This window comes from Trichechus manatus, unplaced genomic scaffold (assembly GCF_000243295.1).
Source record: "Trichechus manatus latirostris isolate Lorelei unplaced genomic scaffold, TriManLat1.0 scaffold00009, whole genome shotgun sequence".
NCBI classification, from domain to species: domain Eukaryota; kingdom Metazoa; phylum Chordata; class Mammalia; order Sirenia; family Trichechidae; genus Trichechus; species Trichechus manatus.
Window position 1 is genome coordinate 18,491,846 of NW_004443945.1, and position 20,954 is coordinate 18,512,799.

General features: G+C 37.4%; 1 protein-coding gene across 4 annotated transcripts in view; it reads right to left on the minus strand.

Moving 5' to 3' along the window:
- Window positions 1–20,954, minus strand: part of VPS13B (vacuolar protein sorting 13 homolog B) — an 866,934-nt gene that overhangs the window by 154,889 nt on the left and 691,091 nt on the right. The window lies entirely within an intron of this gene.

The window sequence follows — 20,954 nt, forward strand, 5'->3', positions numbered from 1 at the left end:
TAGTAGATAAGAATTATCTTAGGTGAAGGGAAGGACAGCACACACTACAGGGGAAGTCAGCACAACTGGACTACACCAAAGCTAAGAAGTTTCCTGAATACAATCAAACACTTTGAGACACAGAGTAGCAGGGGTAGGGGTCTGGGGACCATGATTTCAGGGGACATCTAGGTCAACCAGCATAACAAAGCTTATTAAGAAAATGTTCTCCTACTTTGGTGAGTGGCGTCTGGGGTCTTAAAAGCTTGCAAGCGGCCATCTAAGATGCATCAATTGGTCCCAACCACCTGAAGCAAAGAGAATGAAGAACACCAAAGACACAAGGAAAGTAGTAGCCCAAGAGACAGAAAGGGCCACATAAACCAGAGACTTCATCAGCCTGAGACCAGAAGAACTAGATGGTGTCCGGCTACCACCAACGACTTCCCTGACAGGGAACACAACAGAGAGTCCTGGATGGAGCAGGAGAAAGGTGGGGTGCAGAACTCAAATTCTAGTCAGAAGACCAGACTTAATGGTCTGACTGAGACTGGAGGAACCCTGGAAAGCATGGCCCCTGGATTCTCTATCAGCCTGAAACTAAAACAATTTCCGAGGCCAACTCTCCAGACGGACTGGACTGGACTGTGGGACATAAAGTGATACTCATGAGGGGTGTGCCTCTTAGCTCAGGTAGATACAAGAGACTAAATGGGAAGCTTCTGTCTGGAGGGGAGATGGGAAGGCAGAAAGGGTTAGGAGCTGGCTGAATGGACATGGGGAATCGGGTGGAAAGGAGGAGTGTGCTGTCACAGTATGGGGAGAGCAATTAGAGTCACATAACAATGCATTATAAATTTTTGTATGGGAAAAAATTTAAAAATTAAAAAAAAATATGTGAGAACAGCCAAGAAATTTTCTTAAGTAGAAAAGAAACAAGGGGGAACAAGTTTTAATAGATGTTAAATGTATTATAAAGTTATAGTAATTAAAAGAGTAAGGTTGGAGTAGTAGCATACATATAGATTAGAAAAATAGAAAAGCCTAGAAAAAGGGCAAGTATAGATGAAAATTTAGTATGTAATGAAGGTGCCATTTCAAACAAACAAGGAAAAAATGGAAAAATGAGGTTGCAAGAACTGGCTAGCCATTTGGTAAAACCAAAAGTGGATCTTTATTTATTATATGAAAGTAAATTCCAAAGGATCAAAAAGTTAAAGGCAAAAAATTGAAAGCATAAAAGAATAAAATAGCAGTTAATATTTTTATCATCTTATAATAGGACAGCCTTTTCTATGGATGGCATGAAACCCATGTAAGGGGGGGGAAAAAACCCACAACTGATAAAAACAAATTTTAAAAAAGCAAACTAGGATAAGACACAGGTAACGTTCAATGAGAGGCCGTGGGTGGTGCAAAAGTTTAAGGTGCTCAGCTACGAACTGAAAGGTTGGTGGTTTAAATATACCTACAGGTACCTCAGAAGAAAGGTCTGGTGATATACTGAAAAATTAGCCATTGAAAACCCTATGGAGCACAGTTCAACTCTGACACGCATGGGGTTGCCCTGAGTCAGGATCGACTTGACAGCAACTGGTGGTGGTGGTGGAACATTCAATGACAGATCAAAGAGTAATTGCTCTGAATGCAGAGAGCTCTTACAAATCAAAGAGAAACTGATAAGCCTATAGAAAAATAAGAAAAGGCAGTTGTTGGGGTGGGCAATCCCTAAGCTTCCCTGCATGTTCTTGCTGGGTATGCCAAGGATGCGAGACCTTGGATGCTGTAATGTCTCTCTCCAGGACAAAAAGTAGACTTGCTATAAAAAAGGTGGATCCATCAAGTTCCGTGTTTGTCACCTGTGACACCCATCTACTGTATGCATGGCATCGACCTGGGGCCCGCTCCTCTGCGTCATCCCCGTTGGACTCGAGGACGAGAGGAACCAAGGCAACATGATGCTCACACTGCTTGCTGTGCCATGCGTAACATGTTCCTTTGTTTCTGACTCAGGAGTCTTAAGTCTTCCGCCAAATCCAGGAAATGCTAACAAGATAACTTACTAGGTTGAATTAGGGTAAAACACCAGATCCTGACAGCAATTAGATCACAGAAGAAATATAAACGGCTAGTAAACATGAAAAGATACTCAACTTTATAATAAAGATAAAATGCAAATTAAAGCAATAATGTAATATTTTATTAATTGGCAAAGTTTAAAAAGACATTTCCAATTTCTGAACAGGTGTGGAAAAATGCATTCCTACACAGTATTTTTGCAGAACAATAAATGTATATATCCTTGGACCTACAAAGGAAGTCCATTTCTAAGAATTTATTTACAGAGATTCCAATGCAAGAGTGTGTGTGTGTGTGTGTGTGTGTGTGTGTGTGTATGTATATATGTGTATATATATTTTTGAAGGACAGTTTGGTAATATCTATGAAATGCATGCATACGCACACGTTTCTTTCAGTACTGTGTGTATCAGTAACTACAAACAACTCAAATATTTATCAGTAGGAAACTGGTTAAATATAACATGCACATCTATAAAGTGGATTACTATACAATCATTAAAATGAATGCAGAAAATCTATATATACTAACACAAAACACATTCAAGGCATATTGTTAAATTAAAAAATGAGTTCTAAAATAGTAATAGTGGGCTGATTCAATTTGTTTAAAAATAAAAAAACAAAAACCGGACTCAGATGTGTCTCTTCTTCTGCCATCCATTCCCTAACTACCATCCTCAGAGCTGATCACAGCCTCTCTGTATCACCTGTGTAACTACATACTCCTCTATTATAGAACTCATTACTCCATACAATGCCTTATTTACATGTTTGTCTCCTTTAGTAGTATCCGAGTTTCTTGAGGGCAGAAATGGCAAATTATTTTTAAAAACTTTCTTAGCATGTAACACAGTGTTTGGGACATAATGAGATCTCAATAAAAGCTTCCTGGGTGAATAGAATCCTCTTTACCTTTCCTAAATAAGATTTTAATCTTTCAATAGGATGGAATTTTACCTCCACCTATAACTAAGTGGTACAGTGGTTAAGCATTGGGCTGCTAACCAAAAGGTTGGCAGTTCGAATCCACCAGCCGCTCCTGGGAAACTTATGGGGCAGTTCTACTCTGTCCTGTAGGGTCACTATGAGTCAGAATCAACTAGACAGCAGTGGGTTTATAACTAAGTAGCTTTTTTCTTTTCTTTAAACAGTGACTTGAACATGCATATGTATGGAGAGATGCTAGTGGGAAGAAGTGAGAACAAAATAGATATCCATAAGAGGGTAATGGTGTGATGAAAGAGACACGTATGTTCTGTTCAGTGATAAGGACAATAAACATAATCCATGATATTGACATTCCATTTTTAGCTATCTTCTCTTGAAATTCTCTCTTTTCTTGCTTTCTATGGCACAGTTTTCTCTAATTTTCCCTTCTTTGGGTCTTTGTTCCTGTATTCTCTTTCAGCTTGAAATAGCCCTATACTCCCTACTGTCTTACTGTCTCATGTCTAAATCTTTCCCATCAATCAAAGCCCAAATCAAATATCACCTTTCAATGAGCTTTTTCACCTCCCCAGATGGAAAAATTCTCTCCCTTTTCTGAACCCAACAGTATTTTTAGAAATGACAATCAGTTTCACAACTCTTTTTCACCATATACCTCATATTATAGTTATTTCCATACATGACATCTTCCCTGCTAGACACATTTCTCAAGGGAATGATTTCCATTTGGTTAAGGCTTTGGATTGTCACAGCACCTGGTATGGTGTATATAGTGAATGTTCAAAAAGAGCTGCTGAATGAATAATTCGCAAATGAATGAATGCATATACACACACTGGGTGATTCAGCCTATCTCTGGCACATTGAAGATTCTCCACAAAGAAGTATAGAGGATGTAAGCAAGAACTCTGCAGTCAGAACTAATGGGATTCAAATCCTAGCTCCATTAGCTATGAGCTCTTGGCAAATTAAGCTCTCTAACATTAGTTCTCATATCCATAAAAAGAAGAAAATTACAGAACTATCATCATATTGTTATGAGGATAAAATGAGAAAGAGCATATTATTTAATAGCATGTAGTAAGAGCTTAAGAAATGTTAGCCATCATTATTTTTTTATCCTTCTCATATCAAAAAACACTTCTAAAGCTTGGGCACCGTTACAAGAATCAGGTAGGTTGTGATTAAGAGTCCTGCTTGTTATATTTCTCAACAATGGGTTGGATTTGTGGGGGGAAAAAAACAAACCTTAAATCAGGATATTGAGGAAAATTGAAATCATAGTTTAATAGGGTTTTCTGCTGCACACCTATTAAAATACAGCTCTCCAGGTAGGATATGACTTCAGAGATAAAGCAGTATCTTACTACTTAACTTCCCTCTTAACAGCTAGTGTAACAGATTTCACAATGGTGAGTCAGCCAGCCCTTTGGCTCAAGACACTCATAATCAGGGGTGGATGAAATGTGGGAAGTGGGATATAAATTCCTAGGAGGATATATGAGAATCTCCTTGGAAGAGGGCAAGTTAGTTTAGAAAAACCGTATTTAATATACCTATACAAAGGTATGGAGCCTTGATGCCGCAGTGGTTAAGAGCTCAGCTACTGACCAAAAGGTAGCAGTTCGAATCCACCAGCTGCTTCTTGGAAACCTTATGGGGTAGTTCTACTCTGTCCTACAGGGTTGCTATGAGTCAGCATCGACTTGACAGCAATGGGAATACAAAGGTATAACGTCCGTAGGTGGTGCAAATAGTTTGCAATTGACTGCTAACCTAAAGGTTGGCAATTTGAACACACCCAGGAGTACCGTGGAAAAAAAAGGCCTGGCAATCTGCTTCTATAAGATTATGGCCAAGATCAACATACAAAAATCAGTAGGATTTCTCTACGTTAACAAAGAGAACTCTGAAAAGGAAATTTGGAAAACAATACCATTTACAGTAACCCCCCAAAATATAAAATACTTAGGAGTAAATCTAACTAGGGATGTAAAAGACTAATACAAAGAAACTATAAAGCACTACTCCAAGAAACCAAAAGAGATATTCATAAATGGAAAAATGTACCATGCTTAGGGATTAGGAAGACTTAACATTGTGAAAATGTCATACTACCCAAAGTGATCTATAGGTACATTGCAATCCTGATACAAATTTCAACAACATTCCTTAATGAGATGGAAAAACTGATCAATGACTTTATATGAAAGGAAAGAACTGCCAGATAAGTAAAGCATTATTGAAAAAGAAGAACAAAGTAGGAGGCCTCACATTTCCCAATCTCAGAACCTACTATATAGCCACAGTAGTCAAACCAGCCTGGTACTGCTACAATGACAGACACATGGATCAATGGAAAAGAATTGAGAACTCTCAAGTAAATCCATCCAGCTATGGACAGCTGATCTTTGACAAAGGGCTGAAATCCATTAAATGGGGAAGAGAGAGTCTCTTCAACAAATGGGGCTGCCCAAACAGGATATCCATTTGCAGAAAAATGAAACAGGATCCATACATAAAAACCAACTCAAAATGGATCAAAGACCTAAATGTAAAACCTAAAACTATAAAGAGCATAAAAGAAAACATAGGGACAATGCTAGGAGCCCTAATCTATGGCATAAATAGAATACTAGCATAACTAAAAATGCACAAACTCCAGAAGATAAACTAGATAACTGAGACCTCCTAAAAATTAAACACTTATGCTCATCAAAAGACTACCAAGAGAGTAAAAAGAGAACCTACAGACTGGGAAAAAAATCTTTGGCAATGACATATCTGATAAAGGTTTAATCTCTAAAATATATAGAAAACTCCAACAACTCAACAACAAAAAGATAACCAATCCAATCAAAAAATGGGCAAAGGACACTTTGAAATGAACAAATGAACAGACACTTCACCGAAGAAGACATTCAGGCAGCCAACAAATACATGAAAAGATGCTCGTGATCATTAGCCATGTTAGAGAGATGCAAATCTAAACTATGATGTGATCTCATTTCACCCCTGGAAGAATGGCACTGATAAAAAAAAACCAAAAATGATGGCGAGGTTGTGGGGAGACTGGAACTCTCATCAACTGCTGGTGGGAATGTAAAATGGTACAACCACTATGGAAAATGATATGGCACTTCCTTAAAAAGTTACAAATAGAAATACCATACGATTCAGCAATCCCACTCTTAGGTGTATATCCTAGAGAAATAAGAACCATCCCAGAAATAGACATATGCATGCCCATGTTCAATGCAGCATTATTCATAATAGCAAAAAGATGGAAACAACCTAAGCGCCCATTGACAGATGAATGGATAAACAAACTATGGTACATACACACAATGAAATACTACACAACAATAAAGATGCAGAATCCATGAAACATCTCACAACATGGATGAATCTGCAGGACATCATGCTGAGCGAAATAAGTCAATCACAAAAGGACAAATGTAAGAGACTACTATTATAAAAAGTCAAGAAAAGGTTTACACACAGAAAGAAACAATGTTTGACAGTTACTGGGTATGGGGGGAAGGGAGGATGGAAATTAAATCACTAACTAGACAGCAGACATGTGTTAAGTTTGGTGAAGGGAAAGGCAATATACAATACAGGAGAAGTCAGCACAACTTGATCAAGGCAAACACTGAAAGGAGCACCAAAAAAAAAAAAAAGCAATCACAGTAAATAGACTATAACATATACAACCCTAAAACAACAGTAAAAACAAAGAATAATTTTATAAGCAGATACATAGGTAAATATGTACGCTGAATGGGGGTAGGAGGGAGTATAGGAATACACCCATGAACATATATAGGTTTGGCTCTGTTGTTTTTACATACATATTTGTATGTGCAGTATGCATATTCATATATATAATAGAGCACACAGGGGGCACAGTCATAGAAGCTTCTTTGACACAACCAAACACCTCACAGGACCGAGTTGCTAGGGCTGAGGTCTAGGGACCATGGTCTCGGGGGACATGTAGGTCAACTGGCATAACATAGCTCATAAAGAAAATATTCTACATTCTACTTTGGTGAGTAGTGTCTGAGATCTTAAATGCTTTCGAGCAGCCATCTAAGATACAACAAAATTTACACCCAAGAAAACCCTAAGGAGCAGTTCTAGTAACACATGGGGTCACTATGAATAGGAATTGACCTGATGGCAACTAACAACAACACAAAAGTATACAAACAGTAGAACATAAAGTTCAATAAAGTCTTCTTGGTGGGGAGGTTACATAGAAAAATAAAGTGGAAAAAAAAAAAGTGTTTCTGATACTATCTCCAGAAGCTCTACATTAAAATATATAATAGCTAATGAAAATTAGCAGTCACCCTGGAAAACAGTAGTACCTTAATTGGTCTCATGCCATCTGAAGCAAAGGAGAATGAAGCAAACCAAAGACACAAGGAAGCAATTACTCCAAAGGACTAATGGACCATATGAACCACAGCCTCCACTAGCCTGAGACCAGAAGAACTAGATGGTGCTCAGCTACCACCACTGACCGCTCTGACCAGGATCACAATAGAGGGTCCTGGACAGAGTGTGAGAAAAACGTAGAACAAATTCAAATTCACAAAAAAGACCAGACTTACTGGTCTGACAGAGACTGGAGGAACTCCTGAAGTCTACCTTTCAGCCACCCGAAACTACAGCCCCTAGATACCCTGTTAACTCAGAACTGAAGTCACTCCTGAAGTCCACCTTTCAGCCAAAGATTAGACAGGTCTATAAAACAAACAATAACACACACGAGGAATATGCTTCTTAGTTCAATCAAGTATTTGAGCCCAAAAGCAAAGATGAGAAGATAGGCAGGGGCAGGAATACCAGATGAACAGAAATGGGGAGAGTGCTGACACATTGCGGGGATTACAATCAATGTCAAAACAATTTGTGTATAAATTACTGAATGCGAAACTAATCTGCTCTGTAAACTTTCACCTAAAGCAAAACAAAATGTTTTAAAAAAAAATTTACACCCAAGAAAACCCTAAGGAGTAGTTCTAGTAGTTCTAGTAACACATGGGGTCACCATGAATAGGAATTGACTTGATGGCAACCAACAACACAAAAGTATACAAACAATAGAACATAAAGTTCAATAAAGTCTTCTTGGTGGAGAGGTTACATAGAAAAATAAAGTGGAAAAAAAAAGTGTTTCTGATACTATCTCCAGAAGCTCTGTATTAAAATATGTAATAGCTAATGAAAATTAGCAGTCACATTGGAAAACAGTAGTACCTCAATTGACTTGACAGCACACAACAACAAAAAGAAGTTTCAATGCACAAGTAAAGTGTTGAACAGGTCCATCATACAAGGCACTGTGGGAAGCTATTAGATAGTTTAAGGGCAATGAAAGTAGACTGGGCCAACACTGGGGCTAAGGGAAGGAGAAATTGTGGGAATTCAAGAAGACATTTGGAGGGGAGCCAAAGAAAAACTTTATTTAGTTCACAACTTTGTGTGAGGCTGGCTTGTGGTTACATATTTCAATTGGAACATTCCAGGATGCGCTGAAAATTCAGAAAACAACAGAAAGTAAACCACTATAGAAATACATCCCAAAATATGTCAGTTATGTGTTTGTCAGGATTTTCCTTTATAAAACCAAGAAAACAAACCAAACTTGTTACTGTCAAGTTGATTCTGACTTACAGCGACCCCATAGGATAGAACAGAACTGTCCCGTAGGGTTTCCAAGGCTGTAATCTTTACGGAAGCAGACTGCCACATCTTTCCTTTATACATTCTATTTTTCTTAGTTAATAACCCATTGCTGTGGAGTCGATTCCGACTCATAGTGATCCTATAGGACAGACTTGAACTGACCCGTAGGGTTTCCTTGGCTGTAATCTTTATGGAGGCAGACTGCCATGTTCTTCTCCTGAGGAGTGGCTGGTGGGTTCGAAATGTTGACCTTCCGGTTAGCAGTCAAGCATCACCATATGAAGAGTGCTAGTGAGGTGAGCTGGGCTTCAGCTGATTTTTCCTCTGCTGTTCCTTTAGGTGCCAGTTACTGTGTGACCTTCTCCTCCCCACCCAACCTATAGGATTTGTTGTTGTTGTTAGTTGCTGTCTGGTTTTTTTTTTTTTTTTTTTTTTGACTCATAGTGACCCATGTGATAAGAGTAGAACTGACCTGTAGGATTTTCTAGGCTGTAATCTTTATGGAAGGATACTGCCACATCTTTTTCCTGTGGAGCAGCTGGTAGGCTTGAAGGATCAACCCTTTGGTTAGTGAATGAGTGCACTGCACTGCCAGGGCTCCTTTAGTTAATTTAAAAAAACAAAAGAAAACGAAAAAAACCCACCGAACTCATTGCATCAAGTCGATTCTGACTCACAGCGACCCTACAGGACAGGGTAGAACTGTCCCATAGGGTTTCCAAGAAACAGCTGGTGGTTTCGAACTGCCAACCTTTTGCTTAGCAGCCAAGTTCTTAACCACTGTGCCACCAGGGCTCTTCAGTTAATAAAGAGGCATTAATAAATTCATTCCAAATGAAACCTCTATTGAAAAAATTTTAAACTGTGTGCCTGTAAATGCATTTGTAAAAAAAAGACATATTCTTTTTCCCTTATAAGAATGTATTTGTTTTCAAAACTTCAGAACAAAATCTGGTAATTCAAAACCAAGTATAATTAGTATTTTAAAGGCAATTTTATTCAATTGTCTATTGAAATATTATCGTAATTTATAAAAGAAAAAACATATAATGTTTATGTTATTTCTCCATCCCCCAAAAAAACCTCGGTGTCACATTTACTTAGGATAATATCCCAGCCCTGTCACTTAAATCATTGCTCTGTGACCGTGGGCAACTATTTAATGACTCTGAGCTTCGGTTCCCTCATTTGTGAAATGAGAATCATAAAACCTATACTGTAACATTTTGGGGGCAAATTAAGAATTTTGGCCTTTATCTTTTTTTGCTTGTTTATTCATTCATTCATTATTTGCTTATCTTTATATTTTATAATGAACATACATTATTTTTTTCTAATAAAAAAGAAAAAAATTAAGTAAGATTTTCTGGCCCCAATTTACTTTTCCAATGAATTCATAGATTAATAGACATTTTCATAATAGACGTTAACAGATTATAAAATTAGAAACCAGGGAAAGACTTGAAGGGGAAATCAAGTTTCCAAAGGATGACATGCAGTTAGTAGTACTTAGGAGCATTTACCCTTTGGCTTGGAGCCCTGGTGGCACAGTAATTAAAAGTATGGCTGCTAACTAAAAGGCTGCTAGTTTGAATCCACCAGCTGCTCCTTGGAAACCCTATGGGGCAGTTCTATTCTGTCCAATAGGTTCACTGTGAGTTGGAATTGACTCAATGGCAATGGGTTTTTTTTTTTTTTTTCTTTCTTTCTTACCCTTTTACTTTGTGGGGGCATATGATCCCTGGGGCTTCTGTACATCTGCTGATCAACTAAATTTTCATTTCTTCCAGAGTGACCATCTTTACATTTGCAAAGGTATGCTGCCTAACTCCCAAAGTAAAACGTTTGCTCATTTTTCCCATAAGCTAAGTAGGTATAGGTTATTATAGACTTGGCCTTTATCTTAATGTGGTATCTTCGAAGGATTTTAAAAAGCAAAGAAGTGATAATGTCAAACTTACGTTTTTAAATGATTTTGGATACTGTGTGGAGAACGGATTAAAAAGGAGGAAGAGTGGATGCAATAATACCAATTAGGAGGCTACTGCAGTAGCCCAGGCTAGAAATGTTGATAGCTTAGGGTACGGTTGGTGGGAGATTCTTGGAGTGTAAAAATTAACAAGACTTGATTATTTAGATGCGAGATGTGAGACATAGGTCAAGGATGACTCCCAGGCTTCTGGTGTGAGAAACTATCTGGATGCTAACGTCATTTACTGGGATGGGTAAGATTGATTTGTCTCTCTGGGGAGTAGGTTTGTGGTATGTGTGGAGTAGAGGAGGGGAGATTATGAGTTCACTTTTAGACCAGCTGAGTTGGAGGCACCAATCAGCCATCCAAGTGGAAATACTGAGTAAAAAGTTGGCTATTCTGAAGAGTGGTAGAGGAAGTTAACTGTGTTGATGTTTAGTTTTAGACTTACCCAGCATTAGATTTTTGTCAGGAGAGTGCAATACAAGGACACAGAGCAACAAAGTTTATGGTATTTATTTGCAAGAGGGTGTTTTAAATAATGAACCAAGACTCTAGGCTAGTTCAGAGGGGATGTGAAAACAAAGTGAGTTGACTGATAGGGAGAAATCAGAAAACTAGTGGTTTATATATAGTTTGACTATATAGAATGACTGTAGTGGAGATTGTTGAGTAAGCAGGCTAGAGAGGTGAGAGATAAGGATGCTGGAATGATTGCTTAAAGAGGTAGAGCAGTTTTGAATGATAACAAGGTCAAGGGCATGTCTATGGGAGTGAGTAGTTAGCTGAAGTGAAGAGATCACTAGAGTGAGGAGGTCAAGCTAGGGTTTTGGCTGAGTCATTCACATGGATGTTGATGCCAGTGAAGACAGACTCAAAGCCCTGGGCCAAAGATCTCATTCCCTCAAAGAATGAGGGAAAAGTGACTGAAATGCTAATAGATGGCAACAACAACAAAGGGTGAGGGTGGTATAACTGGATAGAATGAGCCTCAAAGAAACAGGGAGGTTTTATAAGAGAGTAGAGGAGTAACGGCCTGCAAGTGGTACTGGTGAGCAAAGAGAACACCCATCTGCTCACCCTCAGGTAAAGTGGATGTGAGAGAATGCACAGTCTCCACTTTAGAGAGATGAAGGGTGATTAGTCTCCAGGGGACAGCAGATTTCACTTAAAGTGATGGGGTAAAGGAAATGTTTAAAGAAGTTGAGGTTCAGAGGCGCTCACTAATCACAGAGCAGGTGTTCTAGAGAGCTCAATGGAGGGCTTAGGTGGTAGGGGAAGAGGTAGGGGAAAGTGATACAAAGCAGTATCTAGACAGGAGAGGGTAAGTCATAGTTTGGATAGTGACTGGAAAAGAAACAAGTGAAGCATGTGCTGGAATTAATCCCTGATTTAGGAGGAGTAGGGGCAAAGGTCATGGTTCTAAAAGTAGGGGCAAAGGTCATGGTTCTAAAAGTAGACGATTGGTACTCCCTGAGGCCTGGCTGGCATGCAATATATTCTCTAATCTGTATTCTTAAAGAACATGAGCCATGTCTCCAATAAATTCATAGCAAGAGTCTGATACATTGTATATAATAAATATTTTAATAAATGTTTTATGAATTACTGAATAAAGACAACAATTTTATCTTCTTTAACAAAAACAAAAACACACACATGTTGCTGTTGAGTCGATTCTGACTCATAGTGACCCTATAGGACAGAGTAAAACTGCCCCATACGGTTTCCAAGGAGCAGCTGGTGGATGTGAACTGCTGACCTTTTGGTTAACAGCCAAGCTCTTAATCACTGCAACACCAGGGCTCCAAACTTCTTTAACAGTCTTGTTTTATATACTGGGTCCTTCCTTCAAATTATTTTGCCATGACACCCACTTTTAACAAAGTTTACATTAGCACACTAGTCTTTGTCTTTCAGTTAGAAGTTGGCATTGTCCAGCTAATCTCTCTGTTGGTAGTGACATAATTAAACTAAAAATCTAGCGTGGTCATATTGTACTTACAGCTTCATATGGTAGCAATTAATTATTCTCAAGGAATAATTCTGGGCTCTATTTTGTGTGATCTATTTAAAATCACTTTATTACGTGCTTTTATGTTTGTAAGAAATGATGTGAATGGTCTTTAGTTATGTATCTATAACCGAGGATTTATTATTAATGCCTGCACTGAATAACTTGAAGGAAAGATGACTATTCCAAGAAAGTTTGGTTGCCAAAAAATAGTTTAGAACGCCTATCTAGTACTGAGTCATGGGAAGTGGGAACAAGTAAATTGGTTTCACTGGAGAACATTCCACATGTAACACATGGTACACTTCAAATGACTGTCAAGATTATATATATTTTTATTACATTTTGTTTTCCTATCCAATTTTTGACAGGACCTAAAAATTAGCCAGCCATACATAATAAACTGTACTCTAAGCATATGTGGTCTTTGCATATGAATATATTTTAAGTTGTATATCTGCCAGTTGGTAAGAGCACATCTATTTTTGCATTAAAATGTTATTCCACAATTTGTTTCAATTTGATGGCTAATTTGGGAAGATTTGCATGTGTGTTGGCCATTTAAAAATATTTTTGGTACAAAGAATATTTTGGCACTTAATTTGTTTTATTACTTAATAGTACTGCCAAGACTATTAGCAGGATTGCAACTGCCCATCTGTCCTAATGGATAAATAATTCCGATTTCTTTGTGTAGGGGCTGCTGAAGCTGGGCTGTTGCCTCTTTGCCTACTCATTCCCACTACACAGACTAGGCAAAGAACAGAAAGCAAGTGTCTTCCATGTATATTTGTGCACAATAAGGATTTAGCAGGTAGAGAGGGAAGATCTAGCAACTGATATATCCACTCAGTCTGCTTCCATTGTCCTTTTTAAAATATATATATACAATGACAAAGGAGAGGGAGCGTAGCTGACTGTGTGTGGCTTGTTACGAGTACAAAGCCAGAGCCTCCACTCAGTGCTCAGTTATCAAAGCCTGGCTATAGCAAGGGGTACTATCTTAATCACGCCTACCACCTCATTTCCAAATTTCCCTGGCTGCCAAGTCAACAGGTGGTTACAGCAGAGTGAAGAACAGCTGCTTCTCCAACAATATCCATGTTTTCGGTAACAGCAGTAATAGGAACAGTGTTGGCAGCTGTGTTAGAAGAAAAACCTACCCTTTGAATAACCCCTTACGATTTACAAAGGTCTTTCATATACATTGTCTCAGCAAAGAAAATATTATTCCCATTGTACAGATAAGTTAAACTGCATGTCAAAGAAGTTTGGTAACCTGCTCAAGACTATACATTTAGGAAGTAGCATGTCTTTTGGTTATAAATTCTATGCTCTTTAAACTAATGACCATTGGATTCAAAAAAGAAAAACAGATCCCATAATATATCTGTGTGGAAAAATCAAATCCTACTTTTCTGACAATGAACTGTAGGGAGACAGCCAATCAATTCATTTCTGTTCCCCTTCTGTTCTGACACCAGCTGCACTTCTTCCTGTGTCCTGAATCACCCCGAGTAGGTCAGATCTCACAAGTTAAGGGACACAGTCCACCAGCCTGCCAAGTCAGCCCAAGACCTCAGACACCTTAGCTGCCTCAGATGCCAGCTGCAAGCTTGGAGGTCCCTATGACACCCTCACTTCTGACTTGCTGGCTACAAATTCCGGGGTTCCCTCTACCCACTCAGGATACCAACCGTAAGCTCAGAGGTTCCCAGGCCCCCTCACATCTGACCTGCTGGGTGTCACTACTCCCTTGGGTTAGACTCAAAGAACTCATGGAAAGTGCTATACTTACGATTACAGTTTTATTACAGCAAAAAGGATGCAAATGAAGAGATACATAAGATGAGGTCTCGGATGGTTCCCAACATGGAGCTGCTACCCTCCCAAGTGCATGCATGTCTTTCAGCAACCAGGAAGACCAGAGCCTTTATAAGGCCCCATTACATAGTCATGATTGATTGAATCAGCCCACCTCCCCTGAGGTCAGCTGATATAACCAGGTGGTCTTTCTTCCCCAGCCAGCACCTATCTGAGTTACCTCATTAGCATACCTCAGGTGTGGTCTGGAGGTCTCATCAAAGACACTTCAATCTCTGAGGAAATTCCAAGGCTCTAGAAGTTATCTCTCAAGAACCAAGTACAAAGACTAAATTCTTTGAGTAAAGTTAATGTAACCCCCACCGTCTCATACAATTTCCAGTTCCATTTTCTTTAAAGTGGATGCTTAGGAAGCAATCTGAATGTAGAATACTTTTTAATCTTTACCATTTCTCCCAGTCATTTATAGTTATTTAATTTGGTAGTATTTTTCTTTTTTAGTAAATCCTTATTATTGAGTTTTTCCTAAGCATTCGACCAGGGCTTCCAACCAGTTTGAACCAGTTCAGTCACGGCCGACAAAACAAAACTGAAACAGAACTGAATTTTTACCATTTGGGTGATCCAGAATGGTAACCGGAACAGGAAGAATTACAGGTCAAAGCCCTGGAATGGGAGACTCGGAGGAAGTGTAGTGAGGCCTTTCAGGAGCCTAATGCATGAGGTCAGATTATTGGCAGGACTGTGGGGAGCAACACACATTCAAAGCAGGGTGACTGGCTGCCATCTTTGAGCAGGGCACCACTGTTTCTGATTCTACTCAAAATCTGATGGGTAAGAGATTTGGTTGCTATGTAAAGCAAAAGCTGCCCTTGTTTTCTAAGAGGAAGATTAACTTTCTAGCAATGCTTCGACCCATAATTTTTCCCGTCTGGTTACCATTCCGATTCACCCAAATTCTAAAAATTTGGGTCTGTTCCAGTTTCACTTCCTCAGCTATGACTGAACCGGGAAGAACCAGGTTGAAGCCCTGCATTCAACTAAGTTTTTATTAGAAACAACTCTTTCTTCTTATCCTCACATTTCATTGGATTTTGTAATATTTAATTAAATTACCTAATTATAACAAGTGCAATTGTCATAAACAGATTGGAAGTAAAAATAACTGACTCTTGCTAAGCACAAGCAACTGGTAGGAACAGAAATTGAGGGCTTTTTTAACAGTCTATATGAGCGTTAACTGTGCTGGGGTCATCAGTAGGAATGGAATTTGTTAACCTGGCGAGAACATTAAGTGAGGGCTGGTTAAGAGAGCTTTTAATTGTATTACACCAGCAATTAGAATCTAAGAATAAATATTTTTCCATGTCTCTAGATCAATGACTTAAATTTTCTAACAAAGATGCTAAGTTAGACCCAGTGCACACAAACATGTGTAAAAGAAGCAAGTTTCTAAAATAATACCCTTACTATATGCAATGTCCACTGATATTTTCTATTCTGTTCTATTTTTTGAAATGCTGATTGCAACCCACAACACTAATCTCATGACCCAATATTGTGCATAACACATGGTTTGAAAAACTCTGCTCTAGCTGAAAGCAGACAATTCCAGGAGATTGGCAGAAAAGCAAAAGCATTCCTCAAACTTCAATAAGAGATACACCTCCTCCCTATGTCTCACAAGTAGCCTAAGGAAAAAGCCAAGTAAAAATACAAAAGATAAGGCTAAGTCATAATCAGCTGTTTTCTACATCCAGTTTCCAAAAACCTCAAATAGGTTTAGACATACACTAGGCTCCTAGACAAAGGCATAAACTGATAGAGTCTAATATGAACACTATTATTTCCAGAGCAGCATCCCTTAATATTTTAGTCAAATAAAATTTTGGGAAAAATGAAGGCTCTTTGATCTTTGAGATGCATTATGAGTAGGTTTCTCAAATAGCGGGTGCTCCCTTAGAGAGCAAGCCTCTTACTTCAGAAGAAATTGCCTACATCTCAATGATAGTAGTTTCCTGTTGTTGCTGTAATAAACTATTACAAACTTAGTGGCTTAAAACAATACAAATTTATTCTCTTACAGTTCTGGAGATCAGAAGTCTAAAATTAAGGTGTTGGCAGGACTACATTCCTTCTGCAGGCCTCAGGGGAGAATTTGTTTCCTTTTCTTTGTCAGCTTCGAGAGGCCACCTGCAGTCGTTGGCTTATGGCCTCTTCCTCACATCACTCCAACCTCTTGTTTCTGTTGTCACAACTCCTACTACTGACTCTGATCCTCCTGCTTCCCTCTGGTAAAGATGCTTGTTATAACACTGGGGCCATCTGGAAAATTTAGGATAATCTCTCAATCTCAAAATCCTTAATTTAATCATGACTGCAAAGCCCCTTTTACCGGGAAAAGTAAAATATTCACAGATTCCAGGGATTAGGACATGGATATCTTTGTGGGGGTGGGGGAATTTTTCAGCTTACCACACCAATTCGGGAAGCATGTGTTTCCCCACTCTCCATTCCCAACCTCATCTCTGAACAGGGCCTCCTTGGTGAAAAAAAATACAGTATAATTGTTCTGTTTTGTTTTTCAAACATCATCTGTGTTGTGATTTTTAATTTATGTCTCTAAGCAAGAATAATCTATTGGCTTTATAGAATACGATCCTAATACTCCTGACACTATTTTAATTCCACTCACAGATTTGTTAATATGCAATTCTCCTTTTAGGCATTTTGTATGTGTATATTTCTGTGTTTACAGATAGAATTAAAATTTTAATGTAGTAAAACCTTTTTTTGCTTAATGATTTCTTCTATTGTGAATACTCTTAAACTTTGATGTGACAGTCAATTAGTTTTCTAAGATGTGGCTTTAAAAAATGGCTAACTCCATACAACTTTGATATGATTTTGATACACAGTGTGTTCTAAACTGACTACTTCCCCTATATTCAATCAGTTATCAGAACACAACGTATTAAATAATATTCCCTTTCTCCGTTATTTTCTCTCCCTTACCACATAATGGATAATTATCTATAATAGGGCCTATTTCTGGGATATCTATTTTGTTTCAGTAACCTGTATTTTGAATATATTGGTTTCATTACTATCGCTTTAAAGTATTTTAAAATTGGGTAGGGATAATACACCACATTGTTTTCTATTTTTAAAAAAGTCTGTATCATTTACATTCCTACTACAAGTATGAGGGTTCCGATTTCTCATCCTTATCAACACATAGTATTTCCTGGATTTTTTTTTTTTTTTTAAATTCTGGTCATTCTAGTGCGTATGAAATGATATCACACTGTGTTTTTGATTTGCATTTTCCTGATGACTAATAATTCTGAGTATTTTCTCATGTCATTGCTACCATTTTTATAATTCTTTGGAGAAATGTCTATGCATATCCTGTGCATATTTTTTAATTGGGTTATTTGTATTTTTATTGTTGAGCTGTAAGAGTTCTTTATACATCCTGGATATGAAATACATTTGTAAATATCTTCTCCCATTATTCCATGAGTTGTTTTTTCACTTTCTTGATGGTGTTTTTTCAGCCACAGACAATTTTAATTTTGATGAAATCTAATGTATCTTTTTTTTTTTCCTTTAGCTGTCTATGCTTGTGATGTCATACCTAAAAATCCACTGCCTAATCAAAGGTCATGAAGATTTACACCTATAGTTTCTTCTAAGAGTTTTATAGTTTAGCTCTTATATTTTGAGTTAACTTTTATATATGGCATGAGGTAGGTTCTAACTTCATTCTTTTACATGTGGATAGTAAAATAGTCCCAGGACTATTTTGCATTTGTTGACAAGATTATTCTTTCCCACATTTAATTGTCTTTGCAATCCTGCTGCAAATAAATTGAATGTACATGTGAAGGTTTATTTCTGGACTTTCAGTTCTATTCCATTGACTTATATGTCTACTCTTATGCCAGTTACACAGTTCTTGATTACTGTAGCTTTGTAGTAAGTTTTCAATTGGGAAAGTATGAGTCTTCTAACCTTATTTTTCCTTTTCAAAATTGCTTGGCTACTCTGGGTCCCTTGCATTTACACATGAATTTTAGAAACAGCTTGTCATCATACAAATTATATGTGGATAAAACCAAAAAAAGCAAACCTGTTGCTGTCATGTCGATTCTGACTCATAGCAATCCTACAGGACAGAGTAGAACTGCCTCATAGGGTTTCCAAGGACTGGCTGGTGGATTTGAACTGCTGACCTTTCGGTTATCAGCCGTAGCGCCTAACCACTGCACCACCAGGGCACTGGATAGTTTCTTCAAAATAGAAACTGAGGTCTGAGTATGAAATAGTATATTGATTGTTGACTGAAAGAGACAGTGTAAATGTAGAAATACAGATGAATGGATAAATATATAAACATTAAAACCTAATAAGCTAAAAAACAGCTTATGTACAATATATAAGAGGTTTCTATTTACCATTTTGATTGGGCCTAAATGTCCTTTAAAACACAAAGAACACTTCTTATAATCGGTTATTTGTAATTACAACAGAAGAAACATATTCATTACACAGAACAAATACAAATTGGATTGAGATACTTTTCAATAGTTAATATAGGGTCGCTATGAGTCAGAATTGACTCAATGGCACAACAAGTAAATGTATTCTGATACTGACATTTGTTTATTTGTATTTCTACTTCAATGTAGAAGGCTACTATTTAATAATGACAATGTACAAATAAGTTTTACTCTCAAATGCTTTAATTTATACCTTTATTATTTCTTTTTATATGTATCTGCTTTTTAGTTGATGCTGAAGAAGGAAAAGCAAAGCTTCTATACATCTTCAACTAACAGACGTTATAGAGAAAGAAAAAAACAACCTTATAATATTGGAACCAGTTGAGAAACCACAAGTATTCAAACGCAGGAAATCATGATTTTATAACATTTTAATGTGATCTACTCTTGGGAAACAAAGTTAACCAAACCCTATTTCTGTACAGGAAATATTCCAGCATACAGTTGTAATACACTGTGGTGAAGGGGTACAGCTGCAGATTTTTCACCTGTAATGCCCCACTGGTATTGTGGCTTAATGCATTGCATCAAGACTGCCTTCCTGTCCGGAAAACCCTCTAAGTACAAACAAGACTCTAAGTCCAGATTTTATTTTCCCTTGGTATCAGAATATGGTAATTTAAGAGCCCTGAGAAATACTTTTTAGCCTTTAAAAGGAAATACGTAACATTCTTTTATTAGGATCTATGTTTGGGTTGGTTTTTAAAAAACTTAACATATGACCCAGTTATCTAATCAATTTATCAAGCTACCAGGTTTCAAGCAAATACAGGTGTGTAATATGAAATCTTTCAAGATAATATTTTTCCTTAAAGAGAAATAATAAAAATATCTTAAGAATTTCTGAGTCAAAACTAACTTAGAGCAGGGGAAACATTACTATTTTATGGTTTCTTTTAATGAGACCATAAACCTAAACTCATGCTATGTTCTAGTCTCATCTTCAACTGTTCAGGTATTTTACTCCTATCAAACACAATCAGATGTACTTGTACTAGAAAGAATACTAATTGGGAACTAGGGAGAGCTTCATTCTAATCTAAATTGAGTTGCTAACTAGTTTTGTGACATTGACTTAAAGTCACTTAACCAATCTGAGCTTCAGTTTCCTTATCCATAAAATAATTAGGAGGTTGGGATATGATTCTTCCAGCTGTTTTCAACTCTAAAATGATAAAGAAATACAGGATTTGCTTTTTCAAGTTTATATTTTAGGAAGAATGCTAAAATTTTAAAGTACCTACCATGTGCCAAGATTTACATAATACTATTTTATTCCATCTTAATAGTAAATCCATAAGTTAGTAAGAGTACATCTACTTTACAGATGAGGAAAATAAAGCTAAAAAGGGTTAAACAACTTTTCAAGGGTCTCACTGACAATTTAAGTTATAGAGCTGAGATGTGAATTTAGGACGCTTGGATTCTAGAACCAAGAATCTTTCATTTTATCATTTTGACTCTTAGACTTTAGTTACCTGATCGTGGTAAGGTTTAAATATATGCAATCTGACAAATAAGCAAATGCTCATAAACCAAATACTTACACTGCAATAATGTGCTATATGATTATTATTATTTTTTTTCTGGCTAAAGAGATTGTGAGTGATTTTTATTTTCTTCTTATATATATATATGTGTATATATATACATTGTACTTCAGGTGAAGGCTCACAGAACAAATAGTTACTCATGAAACAGTAGTACACATGTTGTTTTATGACATTGGTTAAGAACCCCACAACATGTCAACCCTCTAACATCTCAACCTTTTTTTTTTTGGTGAAAATACACATAGCCAAAGATACACCGTTTCAAAAATTTCTACATGCACAGTTCAGTGACATTGACTACGCTCTTCCAATTG